This window comes from Syngnathus typhle, linkage group LG21, assembly GCF_033458585.1.
Source record: "Syngnathus typhle isolate RoL2023-S1 ecotype Sweden linkage group LG21, RoL_Styp_1.0, whole genome shotgun sequence".
In the NCBI taxonomy this organism is placed as follows: Eukaryota; Metazoa; Chordata; class Actinopteri; order Syngnathiformes; family Syngnathidae; genus Syngnathus; species Syngnathus typhle.
The window spans coordinates 117,248-140,352 of record NC_083758.1 but is presented as its reverse complement, the minus strand read 5'-3'; the positions used below and the strand labels follow the sequence as shown (position 1 = coordinate 140,352).

Below are 23,105 nucleotides of genomic sequence, written 5' to 3'. Positions count from 1 at the left end.
GCGCGAGAGCTGTGCATGTGTGTTAAAATGATGAAAATTGGCTAAACTTTCAGTGTGAAGAATTTTGTTAGACTGTGGTCTATCCAATTTGCACCGCAGAACAGAAACGATTTGGAAAGATAAAAATGAGAGAAGGAGAGAAAAATGTGTTTGCGAGCAGGAGTTGATCCACACTGGTGCATGTTGAGTGTTGAGCCCTCATGAGAAATTTGAAGGAGAAGCGACAGAGCATGCTTTCAGGAATTGGAAGAGGCAAAATTGTGAATTTGAGACATTGCAATGCTACATTTAATGGGAATAATTGATTGATGGTGTTATAAAATTATATGCGAGCTAAATCTGAGAAATTGAGTTTGTTAAATCTAAAAGCAAAGAAAATTTCGGATTGATTTGCCAGTGGTTTTTATGAGTTGAGTTTTTTTTGGTGGATTGTTCTATCGGGAACCTTGAGTTGGGGGTGGTATATGAGTGTTGTGTGGTGAGCTTGGATGAGTTGAGACCAATGTGATGGAGAGACTCCTTTTTGGAGACTGTGTGTGAGATGCAAATGAGCATTGATGAATGATTGCCTTGAATGATGGGAAAATACAGGTTGAATGGTTGGAGCTGTTGGCGACTGCTATGGAGAATTGGTAGAGCGACTTTGCTGAAAGAGTGGTTTTGAGTAAGTTGAATGCTGGAATGAAAAACATAGCTTTTGGATTGATGATTGACTGGAGAAAAACTGGAGAACCAGTAACACATGCAGAAGATGTGTGAACTGGGAAATTGAGAAGCGTTTTGGAAAGAAAGTCAAATTAAATGATGGAATCATATGTAGTAAAGAACACATCCTCCCAAAAAGTTTGTCAAGGTGTGAGGCATGGGCGTTGCCAAGCCTCAGAAGGAGGGAGTGAATAGGACAGATAGTGGAAGATAGTAATAATACAAACCTTTACGACATATGGATTTTCTAATACATTTAGTGTCATACTGTGGTAAAATTCTATTCTGGTATCATGCAATGTATATCTCACTAGTAAGCCTAAGTGTGACCGGATCATGTTTCGGGTCAGGTTCGTGCGGGATTGTTTGGGCCTTGGTCCATGATCTCATTGGCACGAGACATCTGGTTTCCATTAACAACTGACAAGATATGCACCCGAGTGAGGAAAGGGAGGCTAACTCATAAATAATGAGGAGATATTGGGAGTAATCTGTTGGTCCTTTCTTTAAGACCCTTCCTGGTGCAGATAGGTTAGCAACAAGAGAGATTTAGAGGTTCAACAGAAAGACAGTTAAAAGAAAACAACATTATTAATTTGGACAGTTGCAGGCTAACAGGAGCATGAGAAAGAAGAGCTAAGAAGCGGGATCCAATTTGATCAGGGAGATTGGAAATTCACAACACCATATTCTAAGTCACATTTTTGAGCAAGCATGACACAGGTAATAACGTTTGAGAGGTCAAGACATAGATCAGGGCTAGATGTGGAACGCAGACCTCGTTGAGTTAATTTTAAATAATGATACTGAAGACAATGTACTGTCTCATTAAATAGGAACTATAGACAGAACGTAGCTCGAAAATAGGATGAGTTGCAGGACTTACAATATAAAGACGAGATCGCTGTTACTAGGAGAATTTGAAGTTTGGTAAACAAACGTTACTAGCGAATTGATGGCAGCAGCTACATTTGGTTACAAGTTTGATGTCCCAGTCTGTCACTCTCAGTGCCAGGATCCCTGAAAACTCAATCCCGAGACTCTGCCTGCAGCCATGGACGTCTACAAAACGGTGCCTGGCTTTGAGGCACCTTTGACCTTTGGCAAGGACAAAGAAAGACTATTGTTGTACTTGTAGGGGGACAAGTACACTCGGGAAGAAAAGACGACATCCTCTGGGACGAGAAAAGACAGTGAGAAGTGGAGGAACTCACAATGTTGAAGAAAAAATGGACATTTGAACAATGGACTCATTCGAGAGTGATGGATGGGTTGACTCAACAACAAAAGAACACCATCTTGAGAGGGTGAGGTGCGGCAAAAGATATGGACTTGAAATGTCCAACGACCAAATCGCACTCCGTGCTGTGGCGGTGCTGAAACTTCGTGGGGCTTGGGGTAAAGTGGAAAGGAGCTTCATTGTGCACTGGGTTTGACAGAACTGAGGAGATTTGATAAAAAATTGAATAATGCGTAGAGCTACAGAGAAACTCATCATAATCGGAGACTGAACAGATTTGGATAGGACAAATAGGCTAAAACGGTAGGAAACAAGAGCGAGATCTGATGTTTTGGCTCATCAGGCATAAGTCAAAGTCAAAGTCAAAGTCAGCTTTATTGTCAATCTCTCCACATGTCACAACACACAAAGAGACCGAAATTACGTTTTTCTCTATCCCACGGTGACGAGACACATAACACGATAGACATACATGTACGCGACACAATATAAAAACAAGAAGGCAAAAATTCTACCAATCAATAGTAAGAGTGATGAATAAATAATAAATAAACAGATAACACAATAAATAACGGAGCCAGCAAGCATAGCGCAAAAGTAAAAAACATCATAAACAAAAAGGCACAAACAATAAATAAGAGTAATAACAAATAATAAATAATAAGAGCCAGTGTGCATTCAGACAGTCCAGACAGTAAAAGTACAGGACGCTACGCAGAACGGGGGAGCGAGTTCAGGATCCTAACAGCCTGGAGCATGAAGCTGTTTGAGAGTCTGGAGGTGCGGGAGCGCAGGCTTCTGTACCTCTTCCCAGAGGGCAGAAGCTCGAACAAAGAGTGAGCGGGGTGACTCGCATCACTCACAATCGTGGTCGCCTTGCGGGTGAGATGGGAGGTGTAAATGTCCTTCAAGGAGGGGAGCGAAGCACCAGCAATCTTACCAGCAGTGTTCACTATGCGCTGCAGGGCCTTCAAGTTGTAGTCAGTGCAGCCGCCACCCCCAAAACAGCAATAATTGAGCAATTGAGTTAGATACATTTTAGAATAGGACATTTGGACTAAAGTGAATTCAGTCAAGAGGAAGCTAGGTTGCTCAATGTACCTACTCAATAAAATAGTAAATTCGTTGCACCACGGTGGAGTTTGGGTGGTCAGAATGTTGGATACGTTAAATTTTTGACTTTCACACAATCATGCATAGGAGTCGCACAAGGCGACAGTTAACAAGACAATGACTGCAGTAGGGATCACTTACGACTGCACCGACATGGAAAAGTAGAAGCAAGGGAGTTGAGTAAGGGATTATATGCGGAACAGTCCGCTATACAGTTACCAATAGGTTCTATCAAAAGGAGCTACATGTGAGATGTATGGAATCCCTTTGTCTGTGTTCTGTGTTCTGTGTTCGTGCGTAATCTCTGTAAAGTTGTGTCAGGCTGTTGTCGTTTGTCTGAGCCTTGGGTGCGCGCTCGGTGTGTGTGCGTTTATGTGCACACCCTGTGTGTGTGCGAAAGTGTTAGGAAGAAGACGGCATGGATAAGGGAATCTCCTTTAAGACAGGAGGCAATAAATGGGAAAGCCCCTGTCATAAACGGTCTTTGGTTAGGAGGAATCATTAGGAAGTGCTCAAACTCTTCTTTCAAACACTCCTATCTGCCTCGTTAAAAAGGGCATTACAATTGACTACAGGAGTTGCAAAAAGCAGATGAAGAACATAGGTAGCATGATCAGGGCCCTCAGGCTGGAGGATGTGTCAAATGCAAATTTACTGCCGCCTGATCTTTCCTCCTCACAGGTCGACAACCCCATCAATCCAGGAGACTGGGTCTACATCAAGGTCATCAAAAGAAAGAACTGGGCCAGCCTTGGTGGGAGGGACCATTCCAAGTCTTGCTGACTACCCCCCTCCGCAGTGAAGATTGCTGAACGACCCGGCTGGATTCACCTTAGCCAATGCAAGCTACAAGGAGTGCTGGACCCCTCATTTTGGGACGGTGGCGAAGTCTGCAAACAACGATCCCAACTCCGCTAGGCGGGGGGATGTCTCGGTGTTCCTGTCATCTTAGTAGCAACGGGGCTCCACATGCCGGGTGGATCCTCTGCTGCGTTGTGGTTGGAGCATGCTATGGTCTATGGACACATCTGAACAGACCAAGTGATAATGTTGACCGTGGGAAACGATGGTCACACGATGAGAACTTTGAGGACTGGTCATGAGACCCCAGAAACCCATACGAAACCAACGCTTGGTACTGGTATGTGAAGGTCGCTGTGAGAGCGCACACACAGGAGGGATGTTATCTGTGTTTCCAAAAACTCCCCTTGCTCCACACAAGTTCACTTGGAGGCCAGAGCAATGAATGTCACTGAAGCGAAATGTATGGCATCCATGGGAGGAGATTGATATCAACACCGTACTGTCAGTCAGTGACGCTACCCCTACCGCCCTGGACTCGCAGGAATGAATCTGGGATCAAACTATTTTGGATTAATCCCAATGTGACTGTTGGAGGACGACAGATGCCACAAGTGGCCTAAACCAGGACGCTACCTGGAATGGACTACACGTGTTTCATCCAAGAAAACAAGACCCACGGATGCATTCACGACAACTGTTCTCCAGGAGGGAACTGGATGGGAGCTTTGGACATCACCGCTGTGTGCCAGGATGGGAGAGCCATTTCAAGGTGTATGGGCTCTCCTGCCAACATGGCTGTACCATTGGACGGGTCCTACTTCATTCGGAACGGATCATGGCTTTATTTATATTTTCTTATTGATAGCATTATGGTCGCCTAAGGCAGAGGGACCGTGTGAGACTTTTCCTGCGTATTAACATCGGCCAGCAGGTTTTTAGATCACACAATAAGTTTAATCTGGAGTATTGAGGAAAGTCCTCATCTTCACTGGGAGTTGTTGCTATCATTGTTTGTTGTTTTTGTCATGTTTCACCCTACACGCTCCCCAGCCCATTCGCTGTCATCTCAGTTTTTTTTATTGATTTTTTTATTATTGTTTTTACTATTCTTCTTTATATTTTCTTACTTATGTTTTATTGATCTGGTTCACATAATCGTATGATAAAACAGGAGGGAGATGTCAGGGTTTTCCAAAACTATCTTGATCATATGATTATGTTGGAATGTATGTAACCAGTAATGAATAACCTTGGTAGATTAGTTTTATGCTTATGTTGGTGTGTAACCAGTAATAAATAACCTAGCTTGTTCCATCCTACACAATGTCGTAAAACATCCCCTGCCCTGCTAATCTAGAGGTCAAGGGCCTTTTTTACTTGTCTATTCAGTCTATGGTCACCCCCACCCTTTTTCTCTTAATAAAGATGGTCTTGTGGGAAGCGAGAGTCAGACGTCATTCGATCATTGCTGTACGCACAGTGACGAATGGACTCTCCGCCTGCAGGTGCCCAAAACGACTAACTTGTCTCCGAGTGGTTCTTGCAAAATAAGTTAGAGTGAGCACCACTCTAACAGTGAGCACACAACATGAACTTGAATCAAATTTGATCAAGACGTCGTTGACTTTCTGCTTCATCCTGTGAGAATGAAGCTAACGGATTGTGATGTAAACTACTTTTTATTTGCCCAGTAGAGGGGGGCGCACCGCTCCTGGAGGTACTGCAATACCAGGTCGATGCATAGAGTGGACGGAGCAAGCCCCTATACCATCTCCCTGTTGCGAAAATCCAATATATACATGGTCCCCGGATAGGGAACGTATCAGATATTAATCTGATAAGAACAGATACTACACCTGGTCTTAGCCAAAAGGCCGAGAAGCGATGTACTGAAACTGGTCTGAGGAAACCACTTAAATAAAGAGACTGTGGTGTGCAAGGACTGGAGTCGGAGGCGGAGTGATAAATGACGGTGCCAACGGCAGTTGTTTTAATGACATTTATAATTAGCTTCTCTCAACCACGGGCCGACTCTTTTCCCTTCGAGATCCTAACACACACTCCTCAAACAGGAAACTCCCACACGTGTAAAACATCCCACCGGAACTTGGCAACGTGAACTTAGGTTCCGGGTGAATTATGTCAACCCACTACACAAGCCCCCCCAGAATTCACCCATAGTCAAAATCCCCGCGCCGGAAAGGAACGACAGCCCGACCACAGCGGGTGTAGGTGGCAGGGGCTGGCAGGGGGTCAAGGGTAGGGGGCGCCGCCGGAAAGACCGCTGGGCTGGACGGTCGCGTTGTCGGTCGGGCAGGCGGGAGCTCGGTCAGGTCGGAGGGGCGAGGCGCTGGGGGGCGTCCGCGGCGTGGGGCCTGCGCCAATTCCAACGTCCGGGAAACATCCACGTGGGCAGGCTTAATCCTATCAACCGAGATAGTCTCAGGCCTACCGCCGATGTCCACGACCATGCTCTTACTCCCGTGCTGCAAGACCTTAAAAGGCCCGTCGTAAGGCGGACGCAACGGCCCGCGGTGGGCGTCGTGGCGGATGAACACAAAACCCGCCGAGCGTAGGTTGGTGGGCACCCGGGAAACAGGGGTGCAGTGCCGTGACGTGGGGACAGGTGCGAACGTCCCGGCAACTTCCAGCAGGGAGGACCGCTGCCCTGCTGCCGACCAAGGCGTTGTGGCGTCTGGAATGAAGTCCCCTGGAACTCGTAGTACCTGGCCGTAGACGAGCTCAGCGGACGAGGACTGCAAGTCCTCCTTAGGGGCCGTCCTGAGGCCCAGCATGACCCAGGGAAGTCTGTCCACCCAGTTGCCATCCACCAGACTGGCGCGTAGAGCAGCCTTCATGGAGCGGTGGAACCGCTCGCACAGCCCGTTAGCCTGGGGGTGATAAGCGGTGGTGCGGTGCAGCTTGACGCCCAGGCCTCCAGCAACCACATTCCAGATCTCGGAAGTAAACTGTGCACCCCGGTCCGAGGAGAGGTCTGAAGGTGTTCCAAAGCGCGCGACCCATGTGCCAATAAACGCCCGGGCCACGTCAGCAGCCGAGGTTGAGGAGAGGGGGACGGCCTCAGGCCAACGGGTCGTCCTGTCCACCATGGTGAGGAGGTAGGTGAAACCATGGGAAGGGGGGAGCGGGCCCACAAGGTCGATGTTGACGTGGTCGAACCTCCTCTCGGGGACAGTGAACGGCTCCAACGGGGCCTTGGTATGGCGGTGCACCTTCGCACGCTGACAAGCCACACACGAGTCGACCCAGGCCCGCACGTCCCTCTTCAGCCCTTTCCAGACGAACTTCTGAGCCACCAGCCTCACGGACGCTTTTCTGCCAGGATGGGACAGGCCGTGTATCGCCTCAAAGACAGCCCGCTGCCAGCCGGCAGGGACAAGTGGTCTAGGCTGGCCGGTGGAGAGGTCGCACCACAGCCTGACTCCTGAGTCGCCAACCGCGACCACCTCCAGACGCAGCCCAGTGTCAGAGTCTTTGAGCGACTGGATCCCAGGATCTGAGGCTTGGTCAGCACTCATACTTGAGTAGTCGAGCCCCAGCTGAACCGTGTGGACGACCGCTCTAGAGAGGCAATCGGCGACCACGTTGGACTTGCCGGCGATGTGTCGGATATCTGTGGTGTACTCAGAGATAAATGACAGCTGACGCTGCTGGCGGGCGGACCACGGCTCAGCCACCTTGGACATAGAGAACGTGAGGGGCTTGTGGTCGACGAAAACCGTAAACTCACGGCCTTCCAGGATGGAGCGGAAATGGCGGATCGCCAACCAGACGCCGAGTAGCTCCCTGTCGAATGTGCTGTATTTGCGCTCCCTAGGGACCAGCTGGCGGCTGAAAAAGGCGAGCGGTTGCCAGGCGCCACCAACCCACTGCTCAAATACAGCACCAACTGCGTAGTCAGATGCGTCGGTTGTGAGGGCGACCGGGGCTCCAGGCGACGGGTGGACCAACAAGGTGGCCTGGCACAGCGCAGCCTTAGTATCCTCGAAAGCTTTGATTTTCTCGGGGGTCCAGTCGATGTCCTGGTTGGGGGTCTTACCCTTAAGGGCCCCATACAGTGGGTGCATGATGTGGGCCGCCCGGCGTATGAATCGGTGGTAGAACGTAACCATCCCAAGGAACTCCCGTAGCCCCCGGGCCGAACGTGGGCGGGGAAAAGCGGAGACTGCTTCCACCTTTGTCGGCAAGGGGGTGGCCCCATTACTGCCGATGAGATGCCCAAGAAACTGGATCGACGGCACCCCGAAGACGCACTTCGCCGGGTTAATGATCAGGCCATGCTGGTCGAGCCTTGTGAAAAGGGCCCGCAGGTGTGCCGCATGCTCCTCCTCCGAGGAGCTGGCGACGAGGACATCGTCCAAGTAGACGAAGATGAAAGGCATGTCCCTAAGCGCAGAGTCCATCAACCGCTGGAAGGACTGGGCCGCGTTTTTCAGGCCGAAGGGCATCCTAAGAAACTCGAAAAGCCCGAAAGGAGTCACCACCGCCGTTTTAGGGATGTCAGCAAGGTGCACCGGGACTTGGTGATAACCCCGCACCAGGTCCACTTTGGAGAACAGGTGCTTCCCTGCTAGATGTATCGAAAAGTCCTTAACATGGGGGACCGGGTAGCGGTCGGGCGTGGTGGCATCATTGAGGCGGCGGTAGTCGCCACACGGGCGCCAACCACCGTCCGGCTTAGGCACCATGTGGAGTGGGGAGGCCCACGGGCTGTCAGAGCGGCGAACAATGCCAAGGCGTTCCATGCTGGCGAACTCGGCCCGAGCAATTGTCAGTCTCTCCGGGTTGAGCCGTCGGGCCCTAGCGTAGATGGGGGGGCCTTTGGTCTCGATGTGGTGCTCGACCCCATGTTTAGCTGTGGTGGCGGCAAAAGTGGGCCATGTAAGGCTGGGGAACTCTCCGAGGAGTTTCTGGTACATGTCGCCCTCGGAGAGCGAACTGGAGAGACCCACATAATTCCCCTCATCGCGGACACATGCGAAGGAGGAGAAGGTTAACGCGTCCACCAGGCGGCCGTTCTTAACATCCACGAGCAGTCCGTGGGCGCACAAAAAATCTGCGCCAAGCAGGGGGAAGGAGATGTCGGCAGTGACAAAGTCCCATGTGAAACGCTGACCCCCGAAACATATGTCCACAGTCCTTGTGCCATACGTCCTGATGGGAGTGTCGTTGGCGGATGTTAAGGGCGGGCCGTGCAACCCTCCAGCAGCGTCGTCCACTGTAGCCGTCAGGACGCTTCTCTGGGCGCCGGTGTCACAGAGGAATCTGCGACCAGAGAGGGAGTCCTCAACGAACAGCAGCCGGTTCTTTTTGCCTGCGGTCACGGCCACTACTGAGCGCAGGCTTTGGCGTTTCCCGTCGTGTCGAAGTTGCAAGGGGAGCGGCACCTTTTAGCCTTGGCGCCAAAACGTGCATGGAAGTAGCACAAACCTGTGCTGGTGCGGCTGTCAGTTGCAGCGCGTCCTCTGCCAGGGGAAACGCCAGCGCTCGGGGACGTGTAGCTGCGTGTTGGGGCCAGCACACCAGGGGCGAAACGCTGGGTGGCCAAGTAGAAACGGTCCGCTTCCTCCGAAAGAGCACGCGGCTCCGTAATGGTCGTATTTGCGAGGGCCGTTTGGACGTGCGGCGGCATATGTCGCAGAAACAGTTCAATGAAAAGAAAATTCGGCTCTTCCCCACCCAGCAGGTTTAACATCATCTCCATGTGTTCAGAGGGGTTTGCTGTCCCCCATGCCTTGAATAGCAAGCAGGCGCCGGGCTCGTTCGGATCGCGACAGTTCAAAAATCCTGAGGAGATAAGCCTTGAGCCCTGCATATTTATCCTGGGCCGGAGGGGAAGTGATGAAACTTACGGCTCTGGCTGCGGTGGAGCTTCCGAGTGCCGAGACAACGTGGTAGTAGCATGTGGCGTCATCCGTAATTCCCCGGAGGGCGAACTGAGCCTCCGCCTGTGCGAACCATGCACGTTGCTGCAGAAGTCTCCCAAAACTCAGGCAGCCTAAGGACGGCGGAATGCGCCATGCCGTCTCGCTCGGTATTCTGTTCAGTCCCGGAATCCTCAGCGGGACTGATGTCAGGGTCACCAGTGTGGTGTGCAAGGACTGGAGTCGGAGGCGGAGTGATAAATGACGGTGCCAACGGCAGTTGTTTTAATGACATTTATAATTAGCTTCTCTCAACCACGGGCCGACTCTTTTCCCTTCGAGATCCTAACACACACTCCTCAAACAGGAAACTCCCACACGTGTAAAACATCCCACCGGAACTCGGCAACGTGAACTTAGGTTCCGGGTGAATTATGTCAACCCACTACAAGACTACCAATTCAAGTTACGGTTTAAATATATCGACTCATACTAATGCTTCTTTTCCTGCGCATCACGTGATTCCCGTTTCTTTTTGTGGTCAGGTGCGGAAGTCAACGCTGCTGCCATCTAGCGGTGTAACGGCATATACGCTTTAACAAATAATAATCACTCGCAGGGCACACAGAGACGAAAAACCGTCCGCACTCGCACCTACGGGCAATTTGGAGCGCTCAATGGGCCTATCATGCATGTTTGGGGGAAATGGAAGGAAACCAGAGTGGAGAACGTGCACAATGCAAACAAACAGGTCAGGGAGTTGGAACCGAACGCAGCAGAGCAAGCATGGACTCACAACGACACGTTTAGAGTGTAAACGTTTCCATAGAATTGCCAAACACCAAATACTTGTTCGAACTATACATCTTAGTTGAGTGTTAAGGCCTCCTAAATTTAGCAAATATATGAAGATCTATTTTTATTAAAAGGAAATGGTTGCTAGTGTGACACCGCCTGTTACTTTGGTGAGACCAGCAATGGGGTGGCCCGTTTGGACAAGCCGAAATCAGTTCACTCTTGTTTCTCTTCAGATCGTATAAATCTTTCGCCTTTTACTAAAGATTTCCGTGGGGAGGAACAGCAAGAGTATATCTCAATTTTTGATGCTCTGCGAAAGCGGAGCTTCCTGTACTTGTCAATGGAAAGTAATCAAAATTCCTGCTTTGTTGCTATTAATTCTGCCATAGCTTACAGGTAACATCCACCCATTCAAATATAAAACTATCTAATATGAGCAATAAATTAATATATTTTCTACTAATTATACTATATGTAAGGAACAATAAACGGAGCCATTTAGCCATTAATATATTTATTATTAAAGTTAATTCAGATTTGTGTCGAAGTTGTAAAGATTTAAGCCGTGTAAATGAATACAGCCATAAGTACTTCAGTACAAAAGTACTTCAGAAATACATAACAGGCTTTTGTTAATTGAACTATACGACGATACTGTTAATCGACTGAGTTGAATATCAGGAGTACGCCACTACATTAGCTTAATTTTTATTTAACCAATTTCAAAGAACTACTCTGATCATGTCCCTCCCCTCAATGCTCCACTAGGAAGCATAGAACGCTCATCAAAAGTGGAGAATCTATGATATAAACATCATTATTCTCCGCTAGCTTCACGCTCAGGAAGGAACATCAATTCTCATCATCGTAGATGGCGAGGCCGTTCACTTTAGAAACACATATCTCAAGTTAATAACTATAGAAATGATCCCTGAAAGTATAGTCTTAATTCATCAACGAGGGGCGGCGGGAAGTCATCTGCGAGTGTACCATTTTTACCCAGAGGGCAACCACGACTAGTAAAGGACTATGTTTAGATTGTAGGGGTGTAACGATACATCGATACACATCGAATAATCGATATTATGCTCTACGATTTATTGGCATCAATGCTAAAGGTAAACATCGATTTATATCGCCGTGTTTGACCTCGGACATTAGACGCGACTTTATTTTGAAATCCAGTTCATTGTTGCTTGCTTCCTCTTCCGGGAGCAGGGAGCAGTGCGCGGCGTTGTTGTGTTGTGAGCAGAGCAGGCACGTGAAAGGGGAGTCGACAACTAGTACGCGGCTCCTGGGCTGGTGCTATGGCTAGTGTCCAAAAAGACGAGGAAATTTGCTCCCCTTTAGGCTTCAAGTCATTCGTTTGGAAGCACTTTGGATTCCAAAGAAAAGATGGCTCAACGGACAAGACACGTGCAGTTTGTAAATCCTGCCATGCGGTGATCAAATATTCAGGGAGCACAAATCTCGCCGCACATTTAAAGAAAAAACACGACATCAAAGTTAAGTGTTAAAGTAAGCAATTTGTATACTACAGTACTCTTGTAATTTCCTAAATAAAGAGTTTGCAGTACCTTGTGGATTTTGCGTATGAATTGTTATAAATCAGGATATTGTTCTATATTTTTTATTAAAAAAAAAAAATATCGATCGTAGAGCACTATATCGCGATATATCGTGATTGAATCGCAGCAGGCTTTAAGATATCGGCAAATATTGTATCGAAGTTCTTTATATCGATATTATATCGTATCGTGACAAAACCCGCGATTTACACCCCTATTAGATTGTATTAGAAAGAGTGCCGACGTCATTAGGGTATTTGGCAACACAGCCATCATTGGCTGAGCGCTCGATCACGTACCCACGATCCTTTGCGTCAATGTTTAGAACAAGCAATTTTTTAACACTTGTGTTACAAGTATACTTGTTTAAATTGTCTAAATTGTAAGGCTTTAAAACTGACTGTGTATACTAGGCTTTTGTTTTAAACATGAAGGCTTTTATTTAAAAACGACCATGTAAAGTAAAGGTTTTAAAATTAACATAGAGGCTTTTAAAAATGCCTATGGTAGCCAAACAATCAACTTTACATTGCAGACACGTTTCAGAATCCACCCGCCGTGAGTACTGATAACGCTTGCAGACACCAGAGAGAATATTTTATATTGCCCATCCATCCAATTTCTGTACTGATTCTCCCCACGGGGTTAGTAGGCGTACTGGAGCCTATCACATAGGGATGGGCGGATCGATACAAAAGTATCGATATATCGATCCAGGCTGCTCATTTTTGAGTACCGATCTCCCTAGCTAAAATATCTATACTTACAATTATTTAATTATATTTTTCCTCATTTTTTTCTGCTCCAATTTGACGACTTGCACTCATGCTAGCACTACTTTTCCTTCCGCCTGCTGCACCGGCGTGTCCTGCTCTGCTTTGCTCCCGCCCCCTTTTCTCACAAGCCAAGCCCTCCTCCTCCGCCTCCCGTTCCAATCCAAACAAACACAAACAAGCATGGTCACGGCGGCGGCCCAGTCCGAACGCAAGAGAAGTCTGGTTTGGGGATATTATATTTTACTTAATAACAACGAGGCAAAATGTGAAATATGTCACAAAACAATTAAATATTGTGGCAACACCACAAACTTGACAAAACATTTAAGCAAAATTCACCCCACGGTTCATGAAGAGCTGCAGTTGAAACGTGCCGCAGACACTAAGGCAGCGACGGAAAACCCTGCAGCCACACCGAGGCTAAGGTATCAAAGTACCTTAGAAGCAGCGTTTCAGAAAGGCAAGACATATCCAGGTATCAGGTGCTAACCAAAAATTGTAAGCATTTGTGGTTGATGTGCTATTTGAAGCAATAATTACTACGCTTTAGTCAGTCATTTATAAATAAAGTTTTCCCCTTTTCAATTTGTGGTCGAACGCCATACGTTTTATTTGTAACTCCACTTCCTATAAACAACACTAAAGTATTACAATATTAAATGTAAGTATCCAGTGGCTTTACAAATTGATAGTTTTGCTGCTCATGACGATTAAGCCCTGCATCTCTGTTGGTACCATGTCTCTTTTTAGATTATACTAAAAGACAAAACTTTTTCCCAACAACAGAGAGAGAGAGAGAGAGAGAGAGAAAAGTAAAGAATAGCTCCTTTTTATTAAAGTTATACTATTAACATGCATATTCCACTAATGCACTAATGTCTAAAAAGGTTAATAATTCACGTGACGTAATACTTTTTTCTACAAAATTCAATAGATGACTTTCCAAGAGCAAGAATGCCACTGCATTTAAATCGTTTTTTGGGCGGGAAATTACACTTCCGGTATCGATATCGGATCGAATATCGGGTATTTTGGGTAGGAAATACTTGGTACCGGATCGATTCCAAAATCATTGGTATCGCCCATCCCCACTGGACATCATAAACTGGTGGCCAGCCAATCGTAGGGCCGATATGTTTTCTATTTTGTTGTAAAGGATAGAATTCTTCTGCTATTCACATTTAGATAAAGGTCATGAACTTGATTGAATCAAACCCTTTCAAGACGTTATTGACTTTCTGCTTTATCCTGTGAGAATGAAGCAGACCGATTCTAATGGCTTCCTGACTTAATGATCCTTTATTTGACCAGCAGAGGGGTGCACCGTTCCTGGAAGTACTGCAATACCAGGTCGATACGTGGAGTGGACGAAGCAAGCCCCTAATTCCATCTCCCGGTTCCAAAATTCAATTTAATATATGGTCCCCGGGAAGGGGACTTATCAGATATTAAACTGATAAGAACAGATACTACACTTGATCTTAGCCAAAAGGCCGAGAAGCGATAACCTAAAGTTGATCTGAGAAAACTACTTAAATAAAGAGACTACCAATTCAAGTTACGGTTTAAATATATTGAGTCATACTAATGCCACGTACCGACCACCGTAACAAACCTCAACTCTTAACAGTTTGGAATGATAATGCGTCACCGGGCTGTTTTCAACCTGTGCATCGGTTGCAGATTTTCGTGTGTTCGTGGAGGTTTAGTGTCACGTGGTTCACGTTGACCCAATAGAATAACGATGAACTGAGCTCCTGATGGGAATAGCTTTTAATGACCAACAAAACGAATTGGTCATTCGCCAAAAACAATCGGATCTTTTGATACATTTCGGGACCGAAGGCAAGATAGCTGTTTGACGAACATTTTGACGGGAAAAAAAACACGCAGCAAAAAAACACGCGGCCCACTTCGCCAAACTACTTCCTGTTTCCTGCTGTGGCAATTTACATTAACCCTCGAACGCCACCATCGCAGTGGAGGTGAATCGCATTCCAATCCACGCCAGCATTTCTTAACACTCATTTGAGGAAATTACGATCGTCTTTTGTTTCCCGATTTGTGTTGAATAAAAATCTGAAATTACACATTTGAAAATAACACACGGAAATCGGATCATTTCCATTTCTCTCATACCAAAAGTACACGGACCAAGACATACAACTGTTTATACGTTCAAAACTCACACTCAAAATAGTTGCCCAATCGATAGGTGACGCTGTTTGAAATATCAGGTATCCATAATCCTGTGCGCCAACAATGTTTCAAGGAAAAAACACATTGATGAACACAAAATACTCGTTTAAACTGTCTATTTAGGTTGAGTCCTTCTAAATGTAGTAAATCTATGAACGTCTATTGTTTGTATTAGAAGGAATGGTTGCTGCAATTTCACCGATCGCCTTTTACTAAAGATTTCCGTGGGGAGGAACAATGAGAGTTCATCTCAATTTTTTGATGCTCTGCGAAAGCGGAGCCACCTATACTTGTCAATGGGAAATAGTTAGTAGTCCTGCCTTGTAGTTATTAATTCTGCTAAAGTTTACAGACCAAATTGGTTAAGCTTTAGGGACAGCTTTTGGTGACATCCACCCATTCAAATATAAAACTATTGATTATGCATTGAGCAATAAATTAATATATTTTCCACAAATTATACTATATGTAAGGAACAATAATAGGAGCCATTTAGCTATTAAAGTATTAATATAAAAATACCCTCGTAAATACCCATAAACTGATGCTTTGCTTCTCTTTCTACTGCCTCCACGCCTTTGTTCACCTCCTTTTTCTTAGAGTTGCCATCTAGTGGTGGTGGCAGCATAAGAAATGAAGTAAAAACATACCCATCATGCATTGCCTCTTTTCACCTGAGAACCATATGAATTTGTATTTATAGAAAATCTCCAACAGTACCGCAGAAAGATATATATTTCTTTTTCTGAGCAAGTTTAGAAAATGACATTCTCTTAAAAATTTGAGAACAAGGATTGTACTAAAAATTTCTGGCACAATTTCTGATTTAAAGAAAGACATTTTGATCATATTTTTTCGTATATCCTTGCTGCCAGCCGCCATGAACTTGAATCAATGACGTCATTGACCCTCTGCTTTATCCTGTGAGAATGAAGCTAACGGACTGTGATGTAAACTACTCTTGATTTGACCAGTAGAGTAGGGGGTGCAAAAATCAGTTGTATGTCTGGGTCCACGTACCTTTTGGCCATTAGTTTTTCTTTATAGTGTAGGTAAATGGAGAACGGGAAATGATCCGTGGGGCTATTCCAGAAAGCAGGTTATATGAAAGTTATATCATATACGTTCGTATCAATAACGGGTCGGGAACGTAGTAATTACATTTTATTTTGCAATTACTAATTTGTTGAATGAAGTTCGGCAAGTAGGTGCACAGTTGCAGAGCACAGCTTGATGCACCATCGCTCAGTATGTGGCGACCATGAAATTTGGCTTCGTGTGAGGGATTTTGTATTGTACAGGAGAATCAGGGGAGAGCGCGAACGCAGTCCCCCACTACCAGAAATTGTGCAGTCGAGATTCCCACATTTGGGGAATTCGCACGGGTCAGCACAACCGGAGTGCAATGGCTGAGCCTCACCCTGGGTGAACCACCTTCTTGATCATGGTATCTCCCCTGCCAGGTAAGTATGAGTTGTATACGTCGCCGGGGCCGACGTTTTCACCGCGCACACCATCTACAGTCAGAGGCTAATTTGGTACAAAAGTGTGAGCACACGTATTCAGTGGATGAGACAGCATTCGTAGAACTGTTAACATAGTACACCTTTAGTCATTCAAAACCAAAACATTTTAAATTAAGTAAAAAATAGATTCAGAAACATGACCATCATGCCTTGCTTCTTTTTCTACTGCCTCCACGTCTTTGTTCACCTCCTTTTTCCTAGAGTCGCCGTCTAGTGGTGATGCCAGCAACTATAATAAACCGATAAATGAAGTCAAAACATGCCCATCATGCAGTGCCTCTTTTCTCCTGAGAACCCTAAAACGGTATGAATTTGTATTTATTGAAAATCTCCAACATTACCGCAGAAAAATATATATACTTCTTTTTCTGAACGAGTTTTGAAAATGACATTTTCTTAACATTTGGAGAACAAGAATTGTCCTAAAAGATCCTGGAACAATGATAGGAAAATCTCAAGCAAAAAAAGACATTTTGACCATATTTTAGAACAGTTACGTAAATTCTTGCTGCCGCCTAAGATGAACCGTCATGAACTGTCATGTACTGATATTGTACTGTGGGCCTACGTGATGACGTAGTGAAGGAGTGACGTTCAGGGAAATGAATATGCAGACAGAGCGGCAAGTTGATGGCCCTCTGTTTCATGAATAAAAGTGATTAAAGACATCGGTTCGGGTCCTGATTAAATTCAGAGTGCATTACCTAATAAAGATATAAGGTGAGTGTCAGGGTTTTCCAAAACTATCTTGATCATATGATTATGTTGGAATGTATGTAACCAGTAATGAATAACCGTGGTAGATTAGTTTTATGCTTATGTTGGTGTGTAACCAGTAATAAATAACCTAGCTTGTTCCATCCTACACAATGTCGTAAAACATCCCCTGCCCTGCTAATCTAGAGGTCAAGGGCCTTTTTTACTTGTCTATTCAGTCTATGGTCACCCCCACCCTTTTTCTCTTAATAAAGATGGTCTTGTGGGAAGCGAGAGTCAGACGTCATTCGATCATTGCTGTACGCACAGTGACGAATGGACTCTCCGCCTGCAGGTGCCCAAAACGACTAACTTGTCTCCGAGTGGTTCTTGCAAAATAAGTTAGAGTGAGCACCACTCTAACATTTTGGTGCCGAAACCCGGGACCCTCATACCCACCATCTGACTGACGGAGGAAGACGTGCTGCATTGTCGACAAGCCAGCGTCCATTAGGAGGACCTGGAAAAGAAAGTCCTGGGAAGAGAACTTCTTCGCTGGGCCAGCATCTTAGGTCTGCCTTCGTCTGACAGATGTGGATTGGCGGGACCCGGCTGAACAGCGAACCAAGGAGACAAGTAAGTTAAAACCCTAAAGTTGTGTGATTGTGTTGTTGTGAAACGCGTAAAAGTGCACAGGAATAAAAATAGGCAAGACAGAGGATAAGAAGTCTTGAGGAAGGAGGGGGTGTTGTAGAGTCCCCCTCCGGATGAAGTGGCTCTTCTGGAGCAGTGGTTTTCAAAATATTTTTGTCAAATCTCACGTACCTCCGTGTACCCTGATTTGACAACCACTGTTCTAAGGGGACAACTTCGCGTTGGCAGGGCTGGGTAACTGGACGGCTGTCTTTAGTTCCCAGGGAAGGAAGGGGTGTTGTAGAGTCCCCTCTCCGGATGAAGCAGCTCTTTTTATTTTTTAAAAAGAGGACTTCGCGTTGGCAGGGCTGGGTAACTGGACGGTTGTCTTTAGTTCCCAGGGAAGGAAGGGGTGTTGTAGAGTCCCCTATCCGGATAAATAAATTTATTTTTAAAAGAGGACTTCGCGTTGGCAGGGATAAGAAATTTGTGTGGTTGAGAAAGTGTGATTGGTAGGATAAATTGACTAAATAGCAGTTCTAGCATTGATCCACGAAAATAATACAGGCTAGTAATTGTTCAAAGGTCAATTTAAACTTGCATTGAGGATCCTCAAAGAAAAATAATAAAAATAATAATAATAATAATAATAATTGTATAAACCTAAAATACCAAATTAAGATGGCAAATAAAAACAGTAGATCCCTAGCTCTTGATGGAGATGAGAAGTACATGGCGAGTAAATTTGTTAACTGTATGCAATACATGCCGAAGTGGAAGAAAAAGTATGGAGTAGAAGGGAAGTTGAAAGTTGAAGTGTGGAAGATAGTGGTTGATGTCTTGGAAGAGAGTGTGAATAGGAAGTCAGAGGGACTGAAAAAGAAAAGAAAAGAGAAAGATTTGATTTGTGCTAAAATATGGTTGAATGCTTCACAAGAGAGAAGAGAATAAATCCAAAAGACAGAAAGTTGAAAAGTGCTGCGACGATGTTTGTCAGGCCGGAAGACAATGAGGCCACAGTGCGCAGGCGCACTGTCCCGGCCACGGCTCCAGCCGCAGCTCAAGCAGAAGAGCAAGAAAGCCATTCCGCTCGTGTGCAAAACTTGTATACAACAACTATGCAGTGGGACAGGCATGCTGAAAAAGTTATCCAAAAAGGCAAATGTTCTGATGTATTTCATCTAGATGATGATAATGATCTAAATGAAGATACAACGATCTTCTTCCAAAGTTCCCAAAGGGGAGAGAAAGAGAGAGAGACCAACAAGGCCGAAGGTCACCATATAATTCAAAACCCCCATCAGATTCTGACAACTGTTGGAACTGTGGGAAACGTGGACACTGGTCAATAGAGTGTTTTAGAAGAAAAAAAACGGTGCCAGTCAAGGGGCAGAGGAAGAGGCAGAGGAAAAATCACATTTACAGCATGACAAGCTTCCTCTCCTTTGACCCCTCATGCTAATACAGAGAAAGAAGGAATAGATGCCCATATGACAGCAAAACATGTCATTGTCTGATTATTGGAACATTTTTTGGATTATTAGAGCTCCTGTCCATGCAAGAAGTATGACAATGCTGTTTGTATGCCCAACGACAAATTACCAGGGATCAAATTGTGTGTGTGCACGGAAGTTAGAATTTGCAAATCAAGTGGTAAATGAATGCAACTTGAAGATAAATAAAAAAAATTGGAGTGTACTGTCCTTGTGTGCGTGGGAGGGACTGGCTCATGGTCGACCACGGGAAATGGCCAGCCTGTGGCGAATCATTGGTGCTGGGACCTGCCCTACGCGCGCGAGAGCTGTGCATGTGTGTTAAAATGATGAAAATTGGCTAAACTTTCAGTGTGAAGAAATTTGTTAGACTGTGGTCTATCCAATTTGTACCGCAGAACAGAAACGATTTGGAAAGATAAAAATGAGAGAAGGAGAGAAAAATGTGTTTGCGAGCAGGAGTTGATCCACACTGGTGCATGTTGAGTGTTGAGCCCTCATGAGAAATTTGAAGGAGAAGCGACAGAGCATGCTTTCAGGAATTGGAAGAGGCAAAATTGTGAATTTGAGACATTGCAATGCTACATTTAATGGGAATAATTGATTGATGGTGTTATAAAATTATATGCGAGCTAAATCTGAGAAATTGAGTTTGTTAAATCTAAAAGCAAAGAAAATTTCGGATTGATTTGCCAGTGGTTTTTATGAGTTGAGTTTTTTTTGGTGGATTGTTCTATCGGGAACCTTGAGTTGGGGGTGGTATATGAGTGTTGTGTGGTGAGCTTGGATGAGTTGAGACCAATGTGATGGAGAGACTCCTTTTTGGAGACTGTGTGTGAGATGCAAATGAGCATTGATGAATGATTGCCTTGAATGATGGGAAAATACAGGTTGAATGGTTGGAGCTGTTGGCGACTGCTATGGAGAATTGGTAGAGCGACTTTGCTGAAAGAGTGGTTTTGAGTAAGTTGAATGCTGGAATGAAAAACATAGCTTTTGGATTGATGATTGACTGGAGAAAAACTGGAGAACCAGTAACACATGCAGAAGATGTGTGAACTGGGAAATTGAGAAGCGTTTTGGAAAGAAAGTCAAATTAAATGATGGAATCATATGTAGTAAAGAACACATCCTCCCAAAAAGTTTGTCAAGGTGTGAGGCATGGGCGTTGCCAAGCCTCAGAAGGAGGGAGTGAATAGGACAGATAGTGGAAGATAGTAATAATACAAACCTTTACGACATATGGATTTTCTAATACATTTAGTGTCATACTGTGGTAAAATTCTATTCTGGTATCATGCAATGTATATCTCACTAGTAAGCCTAAGTGTGACCGGATCATGTTTCGGGTCAGGTTCGTGCGGGATTGTTTGGGCCTTGGTCCATGATCTCATTGGCACGAGACATCTGGTTTCCATTAACAACTGACAAGATATGCACCCGAGTGAGGAAAGGGAGGCTAACTCATAAATAATGAGGAGATATTGGGAGTAATCTGTTGGTCCTTTCTTTAAGACCCTTCCTGGTGCAGATAGGTTAGCAACAAGAGAGATTTAGAGGTTCAACAGAAAGACAGTTAAAAGAAAACAACATTATTAATTTGGACAGTTGCAGGCTAACAGGAGCATGAGAAAGAAGAGCTAAGAAGCGGGATCCAATTTGATCAGGGAGATTGGAAATTCACAACACCATATTCTAAGTCACATTTTTGAGCAAGCATGACACAGGTAATAACGTTTGAGAGGTCAAGACATAGATCAGGGCTAGATGTGGAACGCAGACCTCGTTGAGTTAATTTTAAATAATGATACTGAAGACAATGTACTGTCTCATTAAATAGGAACTATAGACAGAACGTAGCTCGAAAATAGGATGAGTTGCAGGACTTACAATATAAAGACGAGATCGCTGTTACTAGGAGAATTTGAAGTTTGGTAAACAAACGTTACTAGCGAATTGATGGCAGCAGCTACATTTGGTTACAAGTTTGATGTCCCAGTCTGTCACTCTCAGTGCCAGGATCCCTGAAAATTCAATCCCGAGACTCTGCCTGCAGCCATGGACGTCTACAAAACGGTGCCTGGCTTTGAGGCACCTTTGACCTTTGGCAAGGACAAAGAAAGACTATTGTTGTACTTGTAGGGGGACAAGTACACTCGGGAAGAAAAGACGACATCCTCGGGGACGAGAAAAGACAGTGAGAAGTGGAGGAACTCACAATGTTGAAGAAAAAATGGACATTTGAACAATGGACTCATTCGAGAGTGATGGATGGGTTGACTCAACAACAAAAGAACACCATCTTGAGAGGGTGAGGTGCGGCAAAAGATATGGACTTGAAATGTCCAACGACCAAATCGCACTCCGTGCTGTGGCGGTGCTGAAGCTTCGTGGGGCTTGGGGTAAAGTGGAAAGGAGCTTCATTGTGCACTGGGTTTGACAGAACTGAGGAGATTTGATAAAAAATTGAATAATGCGTAGAGCTACAGAGAAACTCATCATAATCGGAGACTGAACAGATTTGGATAGGACAAATAGGGTAAAACGGTAGGAAACAAGAGCGAGATCTGATGTTTTGGCTCATCAGGCATAAGTCAAAGTCAAAGTCAAAGTCAGCTTTATTGTCAATCTCTCCACATGTCACAACACACAAAGAGACCGAAATTACGTTTTTCTCTATCCCACGGTGACGAGACACATAACACGATAGACATACATGTACGCGACACAATATAAAAACAAGAAGGCAAAAATTCTACCAATCAATAGTAAGAGTGATGAATAAATAATAAATAAACAGATAACACAATAAATAACGGAGCCAGCAAGCATAGCGCAAAAGTAAAAAACATCATAAACAAAAAGGCACAAACAATAAATAAGAGTAATAACAAATAATAAATAATAAGAGCCAGTGTGCATTCAGACAGTCCAGACAGTAAAAGTACAGGACGCTACGCAGAACGGGGGAGCGAGTTCAGGATCCTAACAGCCTGGAGCATGAAGCTGTTTGAGAGTCTGGAGGTGCGGGAGCGCAGGCTTCTGTACCTCTTCCCAGAGGGCAGAAGCTCGAACAAAGAGTGAGCGGGGTGACTCGCATCACTCACAATCGTGGTCGCCTTGCGGGTGAGATGGGAGGTGTAAATGTCCTTCAAGGAGGGGAGCGAAGCACCAGCAATCTTACCAGCAGTGTTCACTATGCGCTGCAGGGCCTTCAAGTTGTAGTCAGTGCAGCCGCCACCCCCAAAACAGCAATAATTGAGCAATTGAGTTAGATACATTTTAGAATAGGACATTTGGACTAAAGTGAATTCAGTCAAGAGGAAGCTAGGTTGCTCAATGTACCTACTCAATAAAATAGTAAATTCGTTGCACCACGGTGGAGTTTGGGTGGTCAGAATGTTGGATACGTTAAATTTTTGACTTTCACACAATCATGCATAGGAGTCGCACAAGGCGACAGTTAACAAGACAATGACTGCAGTAGGGATCACTTACGACTGCACCGACATGGAAAAGTAGAAGCAAGGGAGTTGAGTAAGGGATTATATGCGGAACAGTCCGCTATACAGTTACCAATAGGAGGTTCTATCAAAAGGAGCTACATGTGAGATGTATGGAATCCCTTTGTCTGTGTTCTGTGTTCTGTGTTCGTGCGTAATCTCTGTA

At 45.2% G+C, this 23,105-nt stretch overlaps 5 non-coding genes across 5 annotated transcripts; 1 reads left to right on the top strand and 4 right to left on the bottom strand.

Moving 5' to 3' along the window:
• Positions 1 to 5,557: 5,557 nt before the first annotated feature.
• LOC133145856 (U2 spliceosomal RNA) lies at positions 5,558 to 5,748 on the bottom strand. Its single transcript, XR_009711104.1, has one exon. It is a non-coding gene; the product is annotated as a U2 spliceosomal RNA (small nuclear RNA).
• Positions 5,749 to 10,758: 5,010 nt separating this feature from the next.
• On the top strand, positions 10,759 to 10,871 carry LOC133146009 (U5 spliceosomal RNA). The gene has a single exon (XR_009711250.1). It is a non-coding gene; the product is annotated as a U5 spliceosomal RNA (small nuclear RNA).
• A 403-nt stretch (positions 10,872 to 11,274) lies between these two features.
• Positions 11,275 to 11,492, bottom strand: LOC133145909 (small nucleolar RNA U3). The gene has a single exon (XR_009711155.1). It is a non-coding gene; the product is annotated as a small nucleolar RNA U3 (small nucleolar RNA).
• A 2,710-nt stretch (positions 11,493 to 14,202) lies between these two features.
• Positions 14,203 to 14,394, bottom strand: LOC133145800 (U2 spliceosomal RNA). Its single transcript, XR_009711050.1, has one exon. It is a non-coding gene; the product is annotated as a U2 spliceosomal RNA (small nuclear RNA).
• A 2,001-nt stretch (positions 14,395 to 16,395) lies between these two features.
• On the bottom strand, positions 16,396 to 16,559 carry LOC133146047 (U1 spliceosomal RNA). The gene has a single exon (XR_009711278.1). It is a non-coding gene; the product is annotated as a U1 spliceosomal RNA (small nuclear RNA).
• Between the last annotated feature and the right edge of the window lie 6,546 nt (positions 16,560 to 23,105).